Source organism: Pleurodeles waltl, chromosome 8, assembly GCF_031143425.1.
Source record: "Pleurodeles waltl isolate 20211129_DDA chromosome 8, aPleWal1.hap1.20221129, whole genome shotgun sequence".
NCBI classification, from domain to species: domain Eukaryota; kingdom Metazoa; phylum Chordata; class Amphibia; order Caudata; family Salamandridae; genus Pleurodeles; species Pleurodeles waltl.
In genome coordinates this window covers 819,709,995-819,727,170 of record NC_090447.1, presented here as the reverse complement: position 1 = coordinate 819,727,170, position 17,176 = coordinate 819,709,995, and positions in this window count along the sequence as shown.

Genomic DNA, 17,176 nt, shown 5'->3' with positions numbered 1-17,176 from the left:
ACAGTTTTATTGGTCAGTTTGATGAGTACACATTATGCAGAAGGGGCAATCATATTTGCAACATTACAGCAGTTTTACACTTTTGGTCTGGTATCATTGCCTGTTTCTGTGTGGGTCCAATAGTTTTTAACAATTTGTACATCACTTGTTGCAATCCACATTCCTTCCCATGGCACAAGATGACTTCCATGGTTCTCGTGTGATTGGACAGTTAAACAATGGTACTGCTTAACTTTTCAGTCCTCAGAGCCTAATGTAACAACATCAAAGACACTGTGAAATTAAACTTACACATAATGCAATAGGACTCTTTACTAACTGTGTGAAACAACCTAATGGATAAATTCACATTAGAGCGAGAAATGATTTAGCATTTCATTGATGTTGCAAATATGAAGAACTCAGGCCTAGTTATGCTAACAAAAGAAATTCAATGCATGAATATCACCATTAATAAAACACAATCTACAAACTTATGAATTCAGCATTAATAATATACGATTAAAATATGCAAAAGCTATTTATTAATAATGGCAAACTTTGTTACAGCACCTCATTAAATACGACAGACGTGCTTTTATTTTTTTGCACACATGTAACTTTCCACTAAAACTATAAATCATATTTATTTCTGCTAATAATATTTCATTCTAATGATGAAAATATTTCTCAACATTACTTTAAGTCATGTTAACATTTTGTCAGTTCTGGTAGGCACAATGTGTCAAAAAACATGAACACTTTTAAAAATTGTGTCATTGCAGAGTTTTCTAGGTTTGGCTTTCAAATATGCATATAAACATTACCCGTTGCTGACTTCTGGTGCACTAAAAGCATTACTAAAATTTACGCTCCAACAGTCTCTCCACTGATGACAAATTATGTTGTCACAAAAATGACACTCATTTCAATGAGACAACTCAAAGTCTTGTGGTTTGATAATGTAATGGCCTTGGTCTACTGAAACTCTCAATTCTCTTCAGGTTCTTGTAATGACTGCTCCTCATGTTCTCCATTTCAATCTCTTGCCTCCCCTGTTTATTCTTAGTTCTTGGCACTTTCCAAAATCTGTATAACTTGTAAAATCCAACTACTAACCAAATCAGGACAAGCATGTGTGGGAGCGGGCTACTCATGTGGGCAAAAGTAAAAAACAAAAGATAAAAATAATTTGAAAAAGCACTTAACTTGGACTAAGTTAAATTAGCTAAGACAAATAAGGACATGTGTCAACATGCTAACTCTACTCAAAAAGCAGGTCAAGGGAACATAACATTACATTAGAATATACCTTTTCCTAGGTTCAGAATTCAATTCAGTTTTGTTAGCAAAGCATGTATATCATCAGCAAAGTCTGTTAGAAGCACCATCAGGGGAAAAAGAGCAGAATATGGACTGCACATTGAAATCAGGAAACATCCAAGGGGACAAGTTAACAGAGCAAGGTTCAATAGGGGACTGCCACAAACTTATAATGTTCTTCCCTAATCTAAAAATACTCAAAACAGTTTGATTGGTCAGTTCAATAAGCCCACATTACGCAAAAGGGTCAATATCCAATCAGTCCCTTGGCAAAAATCAAATCTGCAACATCACAGCAGTTTTACAAGTTTGGTCTGGTGTCATCTCCTGTTTCCGTGTGAGTTTGATAGTTTTTAACAATTTGTACATCACTTGTTGCAATCCACGTTCCTTCTGGTGGCACAAGACAACTTCCACAGATCTCATGCGAATGGGCAGTTAAACAATGGTACTGCTTTACTTTTCAGTCCTCAGATTCTAATGTAACAATATCAAGGACACTGTGAAATGAAACTTACACATTATACAAAAGGACTCTTTACTAACCGTGTGAAACAATCTAATGGAAGAAATTATTTAGCTTTTCACTGATGCTGAAACTTTGAAGACTTCAGGCCTAGTTATGCTAACACAAGAAATACAATGCATTAATATCATCATTAATAAAACACACATAATATGCAAATTTATGAATTCTGCATTAATAATATATCACCAAAATATACAGAAGAAATGTATTAATAATGGCAATCTTTGTTAAGGCACCTCATTAAATATGACAGTTATGTGCATATATTTTTCTGCGCGGATATAACGTTAAATGAATAAATCATAAATCATTATAAATCATATTCATTTCTACTAATAATAATTGATTCTAATGACTAAAATATTTCTCAACATTACTTTGAGTCATGTTAGCATTTTGTCATTTCTGGGAGGCACAACGTCAGCCATCGTAGGCACGGAGTCTGCCATACAATATGAACATGAAGACTCAAAAAAACATGTCAGTGCAGCATTTTCTAGGTTAGGCTTTCAAACATGAATATAAATGTTACTTGCTGCTGACTTCTGGTGCACTAAAAGCACTACTAAAAGTTTCATTCCAACAGTATCATTTGAACACCAAGGCTCCGAGGTCTTCTAGAATGACCGGCAAGATCTCGGCAAGATTGCGCTTGCCATGTCCCATAAAGCATGGGTGTTCCTGCTCAGAAGGTGCATTGCATTCAATGCTTTTAACACTAATCTAGCCAAAGAGAAAATTCTCTTTCTAAAGGCATCAATACACTTGAACTCCCAATCTGAAGGGTGTTCAGAAAAGCATTTGGATTGACTTTACTTGTCAATGCCTGTACTATCAGGCTTTTAGGCATAGGATACTTTGTCAAAACAATTGAGTTCAGAGGTGGAGGGTCTATGTTGCCTGGCCACAGGTAAACTGACCGGCAGACCCTAGCATAGCTCAGACTGAGTGGCCTTGAGGCTCTCTGGGAAGGCCTCATTTAATCTCAGTAGTGTCTAAGACAAGGTTGGACCTGGTTGATCGATTTTAGTTAAAAAAAAAAAAAAAAATTGCCTTAGTTTCAACCACAGGCAACTAGAAGTCTAACATTTCTACTGCCCTTCGCACTGTGAAAGAGGATGTTAATTCCACTGGTGGTCCTGATGGTGAGTCCACCTACACAGTGCTTAATTTGAGCCAGTGGTTGCTGTTGGGGGGCAGGAGCACTTATTTTTGGGGCGCCAGCATTTATATTTCTCCAGCAGGCAATTACTGTGAGCAAAAGACATATATGGGAAAGTTGGAGAAAGAGAATGTGGAAAATTGATTTTTTAACTTGGCGTGAGGGCTTCATTTTGTCTAACATCTCGGTTCCATTTGTTCTGTGCTACGAGCAAAATTGTATGCCTTCAGCAGCCCTGCTTAAGTTTGTTTCTAGCAAATGTGCTGTTTTCTTAGAATTGCTTTTGAAACTTTGCAGATGGGCTAACTGCTCCATGTTCTTAGAAATGTTATCTTTGTGTTTGAACATCCTGTTTGTGTGGTTCAACAGTGTTATGGGAAATTTTTGCTTGAACGTGTTTGGAAATTATGACACATGTAAAGTGTGGTAAAGTGGGTTTTTGCAATAAAAACATCAAAGCCTCACAGGGAGGCCAGTTGCTTTTGGCCAGAGTGTGTCATCAGGCACTCTTTAGGAATAACCCGCTGCAGTGAAATAAAATGCTATCTTGAAGCATAATCCGAATCCTTATATTCTATCTTGTTGAAAATCAGCCTCTTACAAGAAGAGACTGGTAAATTTATTTCACAAGAAAGTCTAAAAAGTTTCACAAAGGGAGAAAACAGAAAGCTAGCAGAGTGAGCTGAAAGGGCAGCAAGTGGCTTTAAATGGATTAAAGAGGCCTGAAATGGCTTTACGATTACGCTGCTTCAGTATTCCCTGCTCGGACATATTAATTGCAGCAGCCGCAAGCTTCAGAGGAGAGCTTTGTGCACCCGCATATTATTATTTACAAATTAAGCACTGCAGCTATGGCTTTGGAGGTGTCTCTAGCACACTGGCACTCTGTAAATCCAGATATGGTACATCCGCATTGTGTGGCAGAAGTATTGGTGGGAGCAGATGTTGTCCTCCTCATCAACATCATTGGTGTTCTGGAGAACACTTTGTACACCCGGAACTGCATTACAGTCAGATCTGAGTAAGGCTTCCTGCCTCTGACACTACTGGCATTGAGGCAGAAGCCAAGAATTAGAATCTGTTTGGATAATAGCTGGATGCACATTTTCAATTTTATTGCACAACATAGACCTGGATCTGGCTGATACCGTCCGACCTAATAGCACTGTTGGAGTCAGCATGGTAGGAAGAGGCGTGGACCCATGAGCTAGGTTGGAAGACTGGACTGCAATCAGTACAGGCCTGAGAATGAGTCTAAACGGGTCAGCTGATGTCAGGGAAAGGCCCGCTATCAGAAGTCCAAAAGGAGGCAAATGTGGGTGTTAGGGTCCTTAATGATGTATTGTTATATTAAGTTCATTTGCAAAAGAAGGATAGGACCAAAAAAGTAATTTTAGTAGAAATACTTTATGTTGATACTGTTTTTATGCAGCATACAAGGAACCAAGCAAAAATGTATATACACAAGTGCTCTGGCTTACAAGTGAACATACAGTGCTGAAACAGTGGAAAATGGTAGAGCGGTGATCACAAGCAAAGAAAATGGTGTAAAGACCAAAAGGAACTAGTATCATACCTTTGGTAACACTTTATCAGGTAGAGACTCTCTCTAGATGCAGATTCCGTATCATAGAATATTCCCCAGGCGTCAGATTAGACCCTAGCAGTATCCCTGTGTATCAGTAGGTGGCATTGATCAGCTCCACATCAGCCACAGCGCAAGTGCGTGTGCGGTGATGATGCCACCTTTTGTCATTTGACTCTCCGCTTGTCTTTTGGATTGGACCTTAAAAAACAGACCTTAGAGAGGGGATAATCTTGGTACACTCTGCAGCTTAATCCCTCTACCCAGAGATCCTTTAGGCTTTTGTCTATCCTGTGGCCAGTGTGGAGCCATAGCAAGATAGAAGTCCACGCCCTGAGCAATCTACCTCCATGTATCCCCAGTGCTCCAATTGTTCCCTGTGCTCTTGTTGGTAAAATTAGCATTTTTACTCCCACTAATGCACTGTAAGGAGGACAGACCTGGACCAGGTATTGGACAGTTTTTACTTCCACAGACTCTCCAGCCCGTGATTGCACTAACCTTGTCCCCTTAACTGTTCTGCTTACAATGGGGGTGGGAGGGGGGGTGGGGGTTGGGAGACTCACAGGACATCCTTTTACTGCCTGCCCCAAGCATTCCTGCAGGGCTCATATGGTTCCTGTTCTCCTCCGTCCTTCCCCAGTCGTCGCTCCCGCAGGATGCTGGGTTATAGAGACCCATCCAATGCGGACTTTACTCGGTGTGCCCCAGAAGCAGATCCGCGCCAAGACGCACCGATCCCCAAGGAACCTCAACGCCATCTCAGTCCACAGCCATGTACTACAGTGCTCCTGAGAGAACTGCATCCATCCAGACATCCGGCCAAAGCGCCCGCAGTGATGAAGCAAACCCCTGCTACAGAAATCCTAAAATACATGAAATACGCCCAAGCACCCGAAAACAAGTATTTGGTCTATCTTATTTCATTACTTCCTGCATTCTGAAGCTAAGAAGTGCTGGAGGATTCAAGGGCTCCCAACCAGCATTCCCAGCAGGCCGTCATGCTCCCCTTTCAGGAGTGAAGTGTGCAGTATCAGTTTTTCAGTTTCTTCGAGACTTTCCACGCCAAAAGTGTGGAGACAAGAAGAATGCTGACACAGTTGTGTGTATTGCTAAGGCCCTGAGAAGGGTGACCCTATTCAGAAAACAGTTGGTAGAGTGGGGAGGATGGGAAGGAGGTAAGGAATTTGCAGCTAGATGGAGCCTCTACCAGATAAGGTGTTACCAAAGGTCAGTAAACTGTTCATCTGATAGAAACTTCTAGCTGTAGATTCCTTACCTTAAAATCAATACCCAAGCAAAACCTCCCCGAAGGTGGGTCTGCAAAACAGATTAAACCAAAAGTCCAGCAGCACCAAATGGGCAAAGTGACCATCACAACAGAACTGACCATCCAGCCTTGGCTCCAGTAGAATGAGCACTTTGTGGGGTTGCTTTCTTGCCAATGCATAGCAGAGTTTTATGCAGAGTACTATGCATTGTGACATGGTCCTTTTCAGCATGGCCTTCCCTTTCTTAGCCTCAACACGCCCTAAAAAGAGTTGATCGTCCACTTGGAACTCTTTTGTGTGATCTAAGAAGAAAGACTATATTGTTTTGGGGTTGAGACAATGGAGTCCCTCCTCTTCTTTACAAGGGTGAGGCAGAGCAAAGAAGATCGGCAAGGTGATGTTTTGGCCTACATTAAAATGTATCACAACTATTAGGAAAAAGGAAGTACAGGTTTGCAGAACCAGCTCGTCTGGACAAAAGGTGATCTAAGGAGGGTGGGCAGAGAGTGCCTGCAGTTCACTTACCATGCAGGCTGATGTTATGGCCACTAGAAAAGCCGTTCTGATGGTAAGCAGGTGACGAGGGTAGTTGTGTAGTACCTCATAAGGCGCAAACATGAGGAAGGTCAGGACCAGATGACGATCCCATTGTGGCCTGGGAGGGAACATGCTGTAGACCTTTGAGGAATCTAGTCACAACATGTGACTTGAACAAAGAATGTCGGTTTAGCAACCGAAAGAATGACAAACTGTAGGACAAATAAACTTTAACAGTGCCCAGAGCAGAGCTCTGCTGTGCCAGAGAAGGCACAAACAAGAGAACCTTGGATATGGGTGCTGAAAGAGGATCAATATCCTTGGATGCACACAATGCCATGAACGTGCCCCTATGGCAGGCACATATTGTCTTGGTGGAGGGACGCCTGGCTGCTAGAATTAATGATAGACTTCGGGAGGAAGCTTGAAAGGCCACCTGTCGCCACTCAATCTCCAAGCAAGAAAGTAGAGCGTGTGCAGGTTCGGGTGCAGGACCCTGCTCTGCTGCTGCAACACTAAATCCTCCTAAAGTAGCAACCTGAATGGAGGACTTATGGTCATGCTTTCTGTGACCAATCCAGAGCAACAAGAATGACTTGGGCACCGTCATTCCTGATATTCATGAGAACCCTGGGCAGAAGTGCTATTGGGGGAAAGGTGTACAGGTGGCCAGACCTCGACTCAAGACAAAAAGCATTTCAGGGTGAGTGCCGCCTTAGAAACTCCAGTGCACAGAACCGCTGACATTGCCTATTCTCAGCAGTGGCAAACAGATCTAAACAAGGGTCTCCAAACTCTTAAAAGAGACTTTGTACCACCTCTGAGTGGATATGCATTTTTGATCGGAAAGGTGTACAGGTGGCCGGACCTTGACTCGAGACAAAAAGCGCTTCAGGGTGAAAGTCGCCTTTGAAACTTCAGTGCACAATACTACTGACAATGCTTGTTCTCAGCAGTGGCAAGCAGATCTAAACAAGGATCTCCACACTCTTAAAAGAGAACCTGTACCACCTCCGGGTGGATATGCATTCATGATCTGCTAGGCAGCCAATACAGAGTTTGTCCTCCCTGGTGTTCATGGAGCCTGCCAAATGTTGAACTGCCAGGGGAATGCCCTCAAATTCCAACTACGTCCAGATATGCAGGCTCTCTTGACTAAGGGTCCAAAGCCCCACTCTGCCCTGTTTGTTGCAGTACCACATGGCAGTGACGTCTGAACATCTGCACCAGCCTTCCCCTGATCAAAGGAAGGGAGGATTCAATGCCAATCAAATCGCCCAAAGCTCCGAAACATTCATTAATGTGTAGTTCGAACTCCCTGGAGACCAGACACCTTTGATCGCCACTTCTCCCTCATGGCCAACCTCGCCCTGGAGTTGGGGAAGGGAAAGGGGCCTGCCGCTGACACAAATGTGAGTTCATCAACCATCACTGCAGGTCATTTGCGGTTTCCTCCGAGACCTAGACTATGTCTCATATACTCCGATGCTGTGTCCATTGGAACTTCAGGTCCTACCGCAGAGCCCACATATCCCAATGGGCATGTGTCACTACCTGGAATGCAAGAGGTCATAAGCCCAAAAGCGTTGGAGTCCGTCTCAACGAAATCCAGGACATAGGCTGAAACATCTGCATCAGAGCTTGAATATCCTGGACTCACTGCTCGAGAGGATAGATCCAAAACTGCACTGTGAACAGAACAGCTCTGATGAAAAGGAGTGTCAGAGAGCAAGTCAGGTGTGACTTCAGAATGTAAATAGTGAACCCCGGCGAATGCAGGAGGTTTATGCTGCATCTACTGCCATCACTTTGGTGAACACTCGAGGGGCGCTGGTAAGGCCAAAAGGGAGCACAGCGTACTAAAAGTGCATTTGGCCTACCGTGAACCACAGATAATGTTGGGGATGTGGAATTCTGCATTCCACAAGTCCAACACTACATAATAAGGCCCTGAGCTAAGGCGAGCATCATGAGCGTCTCCTTTTCAGTAAGGAGTTGAGAAAGTGCAGGTCTAGGATAGGACGAATGCCCCCAATCCTTTTTGGGATCAGAAAGTAGCTGGAATAGCAATTGAGACCTACTTCTGATGCCAGCACCCTCTCAATGGCTGCCTTGGTGGCTGTGTTGGCCAAAAGAGCCAACACTTCTGATGGAACATGGAGAGATGGCCCTCAGTCAACTAGCCAGCATGATGGACAGTTTTCCAGAAAAGGGGTGGAGTAGCTCCTCTAGACAATATGTAAAATCACCTTGTCTGATGGTGTAGACCTATAGTGGGGTAGATGATGGGAAATTCTTCCCTCTACTGATTGCCAGTGCTGGTACAATGGCAAACAAAGGGGGTTTGGAGGCTTTAGTTGCCGGAGGAGTGGGCACTGGCCTGACCTCTGGCTGGTGGTCCCACGTGGTTTGTGGGAACTGTGTCCATGTCCACGAAAAGGCTTGTAAGCCTGGTGACTGTTTGCTGGATGGGAAAGGACATGGTTGGTGGTCCCTACCATAGCCACAGGAGGGGTGAAAGACATACTGGGGTTGGTGAGAGGCCATGGACAGGACCTGGCTGTAGCTCTTCTGTCCTTAAAGTGCTCCAGTGTTAAATCTCCCTTCTCATCAAAAAGGCGAGAGCCATCAAAGGGCACGTCCATCAGCGAAGCTTGGACAATCCCACCAAAAAGCCAATGGTTCTCAGCCAGGTGTAGCATCAATGTGCCACTGACAACACAATCGCTATTCCTAGTGAGTCAGTCGTGTCCAGTCCATATCTGATAGTGAACTTTGCTGCATCTTGTCCATTAGCAATGGCTTGAAGAGTAGGGCTCGGGCCTCCACCGAGATCACAGGCAGCACTTGCGTAACAAAGCCACAGTATGGCTGTATTGGCCCAAAAGGTAAGTGGTGTTCAGCGACCGCAATGTTAGACTGGTGGAAGAGGACATCCTCTCATTAAAGTTTCCAGCCTTTAAGTGATAGGGAACGCGCCGGAATTGATCCTGAAAGTGAAGGCTTGCACCACCAAGGTCTTCAGCGTGGGGTGCTCGGTGAGGAAACTGGGTCGCTAAGAGCGGGCCGATGGTGGTAGGCATTGGTCCTGTACACAGGAGCCCTTATGCTGGGCTTGGAGAAGGCTCCAAGGAGGACATCTCGAAGGGCTTTGTTAAATGGAGTAAGGTTTCAGATGGGGTGACTCCCAGCTGAAGCACTTCTGTCAAGACATTTGTCTTGTCTGGCCCTGTGGCAACTGCCCTCCGCACCACTATTGCAAATGAGGCCTCCTCCTCTGTTCCCACAGTATTGGAAGAGACCAGGCCAGTGTCTGGTGAGGTGTCCAAACGACAGTCATCTGCCAGTTTCTCATACCATGTGCCTCTGGTTTATCAAGAAGATGGTGGTACCCATAAGGATACTCAGACCCCTCCCAGTCGTCACCCACCCCAGGCCTGTCAAAGGAAAAAGGCACTGGCTCGGAGGGCGTGCTACCAGTCGGTGCCAGAGTCAATGTCCGATGATGCCCACCTGGATCCGTGTCGAAGTCAGGTAAGATGATTGGGCTTGTGGTGCAGTGGGGGTATTGGCGACACCGGAAGCAACAGCACTGCAACAGACATTAAGGAAGGTCCTGGTCTCAGACAGCAGCACTCTGGATCCAGCATTGGATCCAAGGGCCTCGACTGATGAGGACAAACCTGCTGGTGGAGTTCCGGTAGACGCCTTTCTGGAATTGGGGAGGGGGGGGGAGGAAGGTTTCGAAGGCGCTCCCAAAGGTATTGGAATGCCCAAATATGGGGTGCATGGCCTCATCAAACTCCACAAGTTGGGCAGGGGTTGCTCCAACTCTGAGAAATTCTGGGATATGTGGAGCGGACCCTGGCACAGGCTTCAAAGAGGAGCGAGGTCTAGGGTGCCGACCTTCCTGCATCTTGTCCAATCAGTTGAATCAGTGCAGGGAAGTCGAAGACCACTTCAACTTCTTTCACTTGTGAGACTTACCTGACGAATTGAAACGTGACACTGAACCTCAGGCACAGCTCCATGAGCAGTCCCAGGACCTTCCGCTTGATTGGAATTAAGAGTGCAGCAGTATCATTCTACGTCAGGCGGTGAGGAGCTTTAGGGTCAATTCACTCAGCACCTTGGGATTCATGGTGCAGCAGCCCTCACAGGTCTTGGAGTCATGGACCTGCTCCAAGCATTATAAGCAAAGGAAATAAGGGTCTGTCAGAGAATTAAAGCCCATTGCCTTTTTAGGGACCATCCCCAACACAACAGGAGATGGAATATCTCATACAGTGGTGACAAAATAATAGAGGAAAAAGTCAGTAAAAAAACGACTGGGGTTACCTCTCTCCGGACCTGCAATGACTGGTGCAGAAAGAAAAGAACTGACGTCAGCACACTGAGGAAACACCTACATAGGCCTGCGCACATCACTTCTGGCGCACAGAAGTACTGTTAAAAAAAATATGGATCCAGTCTGATGCTGCTGGAATATTCTAAGGTAAGGAATCTGTGTCTTAGTCTCTATCAGATACAATTTATTATTAGAGCACAGAGAGGCGTTTTCCAAGGAGCGAAGTTCATGAATGTTAGGAAATTCATATTCTCTGTTTAGAATTTAGTCAATATGTTCTTTTCTGTCAATTAGCTGTTGAAGGCATTTTGACCCTCACCAATTTAATGGGCCATCAGTCGGACATAACGATGAATGACAGCACCAAAGATGTAAAAATAGTTCCATCAAATCATAGGAAACTACTGAATTGAGACATATGACTAATTATAAGATGCTCTACTAGGAAGATTGATGCATGATGTAGAATGTTAGTCCATGAGAAAAACCTAAGGTGTAGTAAAAAAAAAAAAAAAAAAAAAACCTTGCACGTAGCATACACACAATTAGTATGATTAAAGAGCCATAGTACACATCTGGTAAGTTGCTAACGATCAATAAAGGGTGCAACCACAGTGCTCACAATCATGCTGGTATGAATCAGTTAGCCCCAGGGAAGTCATGCTCTGTATTAAAATTTATCAGGACTCAATTGCCCTCCTGGGTCACTAACTGATTTGTATCCCCACAATTTTCTGATAAACAAAAAGTTCACAAAAAGAATGCACCTTCACTAGCTGGTCTAATAATGTGCACTATTATGCAAAAATACTCAAATAGGCTCATATATTAGCAGACTGGAGAATCAAATTTTAAAAACTGTGAAGGCAAATAAATATATGCATTTTTGAAGTAAGGACTCAGTATTAATAAGAGACATCCAACAAACTCTGTTTTGACTTGTATGCCTGCATTTAAAGGCCCTGATAAAGGAGCCGTCAAGGAAGTGAATAACTTAGCAATGTCCATTGACTTCAAAAACAAATTTGGAAGAATAGTTCATGAACTAGATCAAGTGATGTATATACTATCATCAGTTGCGGCATCCTTTCACAGGCACCGGGTGTCAAAATATTGTCAAAGAAGTTTTGTAGATTTGCTCTTGGAACATTGTTCGTTGGGAAAGGCAGTTATAAAGGCACTGCGTCAACTCTTCTAGATTTTAGAACACACATCACATTACTTGACTATAGGAAACTTGGGAAAACAGTGGAAACAAATTTTCAAAATTACATAACCTTGGATCTATTAGCAGTGAAAGGTCCCTTGGGGAGACCCAGTGGTGGCTTATCAGTATTACTCCAAAATAGTTCAGGATTGACTAAATAGAATATCACCAATTCATCCAAAAGTATTGCCACAGCATGGATTAAGTGGGACACTAACATCTTTCCATTTGCTCAATGTTTATATTTCTCAGTCTGAAGCCTGAGGCAGGAAAAATAAATATCAATACTGGGCCAAATTGAAACAATAACAAGTCTAACCCCATACACCAAGATTTTACTAATGGGAGACTTTAATAACTATTTCTCCAACATGTGACCAAGGAGCCTCACTGAGATTCTGTTGCTTAAGAACTGTCAGTTCCTGACCTAGTACTCAAAAGTATAAAGGATACTCACCTCAGCAAAATAGTCAGTTCGACACTTGCCAATCTTGGACTTCAACATCTAAATAGAAGGCATTTAAATGGCCAAGCTCCATAGTCAAACTTGAAAACAACCAGTAAAATGTCTATCATTGATTATACCTATATAAAAGCGACATACTTTGATAAAGTCCAGGAATTTAAAATAATCCTCAGGCCAAAAGTGACCACAACCCACAACAAGGTTCAAAATCGGTCAACTGAGAACAGATAACTATCCTTAGAAGGAACATCTTATGGTACTGGGAGGGAAAAAATTGTCTGGAACTACTAATTCAATTAGCTAATGCACAAAACTTAGGTACAACCATTTAAACCAATTTTCTTGCAGCTAATAAAAAATTCATTAAGAAATGTATTTGGTAGACAGAACTCTTTACCATGCTCCTAACGCACACCTTTGACTTTCTATAAAATACTCTGCAAACCGGCATACTCATAAACAAATAAAACTGTGTATAAAATACAATTACAAAAGAAAATTTAAAACAAGAAATTAAGTTATCTTTTGAAGGCAGAAGGGATCGCACAAAACATCTCTGCTCTAAAGAATCTGAAGAAAAATTTAAGAAAATAAATTTGCAAATATTCGAGCTAGAGAGCAAGAATAAAAGTGGATGGACTTGCAGTATTTAATATTGACCGAGAATGCACACAAATTCTGGTCCATTGTACGGAGAGGTACTAACACCCTCTGGGTCAGTTGCAATTTTCATATACCATTACGTACACTGGAAACAATAAACAACACTGTATGGAGGCTCGGAATCCGCTAGTCCTAATGTGCCGGGTACATATCCATGTCTTGATTCAGCATCAGTCATGCTGAGGCAGCAAAGTTAACCAAAATCAGCAGTAATTCACAAACATCAACTGTATTCCCGTAGCTTTGATGCAAATCAACCAGAAAAATGGAGCTTTATTCTGATACTAATGTTTAAAACTGTAATTCACTTGGATCTGATATTACGTTATAGAAAAGTTATATTTGACCACCTATCTACAAGAGAGGTCTGAAAGACTTCATTAGCAGTTACCTATAAATAGCATTACTGGATGCAGATGAGAAAATATTTGCTAAACATCTGGTAAATCACCTGCAACCTTCAAATCAAATAACTTTCCATCAAACAGGTTTTTTCTCCAAATATTGTACAATGCACAATAATGTGGCCTTAATAATGCTTGGACACAAACCTTATAGATAAATAATCTTCATTCTTGTGTCACTGATTTTTCAATAGCCTTTCAGAGCATAAATAGATCTTGTCTTTGGGGAAGTTACTTGTTCGGGTCATTGACCCGGGCCTACTATGACTCAACATTGGACTGCATATTAACTCACCTAGGTATCAGTGTAACAAGTTCTTTGGCAGCGATGGAATGTCTCCAAAGATTTTCACTCACAATGGACTGAAGCAAGCCTGCATTTTGGCCCCTTTACTCTTCAGTCTTTAAATATCGGATCTTCCTGATATTTTAAGAACAGGAATTGGATGATGCTCCAAAGTAGCCAGCACTAAAGCTCATTTTTCAGCCTACGCTGACAATGTTATCAACCACTCAGGCTTACAATGGCAACTGGATGGACAGAATCCGAACCTATAATGTTGAAAACTATTTCCATATCAATAGTCCTAAAACTATGGTATTGACTTTCGGGAAACGGGTGTCTCAAGTTACCTGGAGCACCAGCAGTACCAAGATAGAGGAGGTCCAATATTATACATACCTCAAAGTCACGCTAGATAAAACTTTAAACTGAAATCTCCATAGAGGGAAGCAGACCCTTCAGTACAATCAGAACAATAAAAAAGTTTACAACAGTACACGAAGGAGGTGTGATTGGTCCATATCTAGCTGTACCAAAGACACAGATCGCCCTAGCCCTTCGGTATGGGTCCCTAACATGGAATCACAAAACAGAATCTAGAACAGATTTTTAAACGGTATTAGGAAACTCCTAAATTTAAGGAATTCAAGGCCAAAATGCCAACTAAGACTAGAGCTAGGCTTTACACCTTTGATTGCTCTAGTCGATATAAACCGAATGAACTATTTCATGGACCAAGCTTTCAGGGATCAACAAACTAAAAGCACACACCATAAAAGAGCTGGCTAGTCAAGATGCTGACATGATATTGTCAAAACACACCATCACAATGTTGCTGTTAAAATACAATTTGCCTCCACATCCCATTGAACGAATGTGATAAAAACAGGTCGTGAGTTGCTAGCAAGGCAAAAAGTAAAAACAACATCTTCTATTATCCACATCAGAACAGTAATAAAGTATAAAAAAATATTTAGTTGAAACCTATGCTTTAGGGAGACAACCATATCTCAATTAAAGCGTGAACCCTTGGGAGAATATGATTTCCCTGCAATTTAGACTTTTGTAACTCCCTTCTAAGGAATTGAGTGGCACTCAGAAAACAAGGAACCAAAATTACAACACATGCACGATATGTAAAACTGCTGAGGATTCTACTGAACACACAGTATGTACGAGCCCACTATTGCTAGATCCTATCTTCAGGGCAGGAGGCATTAGAACAATTTCAGACACTATTCTATTCTGCTTCAAGGGAACTACACTAAAAAGTTTCAACCATATTGCAAAATTCTTGGTCTTGGTCCTTAAGCACTGGGATGGAAGTTCACAGACTATTTATACAGACAGGTGTTACCAAAAATTATACTGTTTAAAGGGTCCTTACTGTATTTTGTTGCTTTTAGGATTTGAGCCAAGTTTGGCAGTTTTAGTCCATACTATCTGAACCTTTTGATTAATGAAGTAATTATCTATTATCTAAATATCTACTGTATACTTACTATATTTTACAATATATATTAGTGTATATTGTTTTAAAGAAACAAACAAGGCCATTTCATATTGCATATGATTTATACCCGCATGACTGAGCACAGTGGGCTCCCAATATTATGTCCTTGGGCTTTTTGCTAGATTCGTCAAAGAGCTGTTTATTAATTCTAATTGTCTCTACGATATTTACGCAGTTTTTTGGAGTTTCTGTTACACCTTGCTTGTTAGTGGGCTTACATTCCACATTGTGTATCGATTCTCCTAGTAGAGCAATTCATGATTCTTCAAACGTCTCAATACAAAAATGTCCTATCAATTGAAGAAACAGCTTTTACATCTTTTGTGCTCAGTCATTCATTGCGTCCCAATGATGGCCTGTTAAATGACAAGGGTCGAAACGCCATCAACATCCAAAAGGCAGAAAATATAATATTGATTGATTCTATACAGAGAATATATATTTTGCTAAACATTCATGAACTTTTCTCTTTGGAAAACATACAGCTATGCTCTAATAATAAATAGATTTTGTTTGTCTTTTCACGGCTTTCTTTGCTTGTGGTTACCTCTGCAAAATATTTTACACTAATACCGCACCCTGAGATCACTAGTTACAGTGAACATTCATTGCATCAATTTTAATATTTTACTAATTTCATTGTCTGCTGTATAAAACCAGTATTAAGATAAAATATTTCTATTCAAATACATTTTTGGTCATATCCTCCTTTTGCAAATTTACTGCTTGAGACAATAGACTGGTGGGTATTGTAATGAGTTTATGATTGGTTTGAATAATGACACCTATATAGGCCTCGTCATTTTGAAATGGGTGATAAGCTTCTGGACTAAATCTGACACTTCCTCTCCTCCAAGAACTACACAGAGATGTCGGGAGACCCTTTCACAGCATAGGGCCACACCTTTAACCCTCCTGTGTTATAAGCTTTCCCTGGGATTCCCCTCACTGGGAAACCAGTGGGCATTTCCTCCTGGACAGTCTTTCCTCTTGCTGGGCCAGGCATACTCCTTTCCTCTCACAGCAGGAAGGTGTCTATAGTGTTCACCACCCACTTCCTAATAAAGTCATCATAGAATTTATACTGCCATGCATGGGCTACTCATTAACTGACTGGAAACACATGCACTCAGTATGTATATGGTAGGTCCGCACAAGGTTCTGGAGACTCATCCAGAGAAAGCCAACTACAACAGATAGTGAAACCAGGAGTAACCTGTGATGTAAGCGGGTCCTCGGGTTTTCTCTGTGCAGTGTCAGCTGTGAACTACACATAAACTTTGTAAGAACAAGCATCGCTATGTCTTTTGGCAACCCATTCCGAGCATAAGATACATGTGCTGCGATTGGCAACATCAGTTAGAGGCACTACATCAGTGATTTGGAAACCCTGATCAGCCTGGAAGCCACTTTGGAGACACAACAGCACAGATGATTTGGCCTTGAGACTACAACTGCTGTACCTGAGCGCTTGTCTGCACCCTGCCTGCTCTGGGAGGCTGCAACTGCTGAAGAGTGATGTTGTGAAGGCCTGCTGCACTTATTTTGCCGATAAGGTCCCGTACAAATGCTAGGTTGCCACTCAGCCCCAAGAAAAGAGAAGCCATCACTGCAATGGAGAGCATACAAATATGACCTGTTGCACCACTAGACCTGCAAAGCCATCTAGCAGGTAAAAGTGAGGCTTAACCTGCACTCAGTATATGAGACTAGAATGTACGGAAGAATCTGCAATGTGGACTCCTGACTGGTTGTCAGCGGGAGGGTAAGGGGGAACAGATTAAATGAGTTGTGCATCTGATCTATGGGACAATGAAGTAAACTGTACCTATGCCTCACTAATACCCATGAAAACAGTGTACCTGGGACTATAGTCCTTATAAACCAACTAGAACAGGGAGAGAGT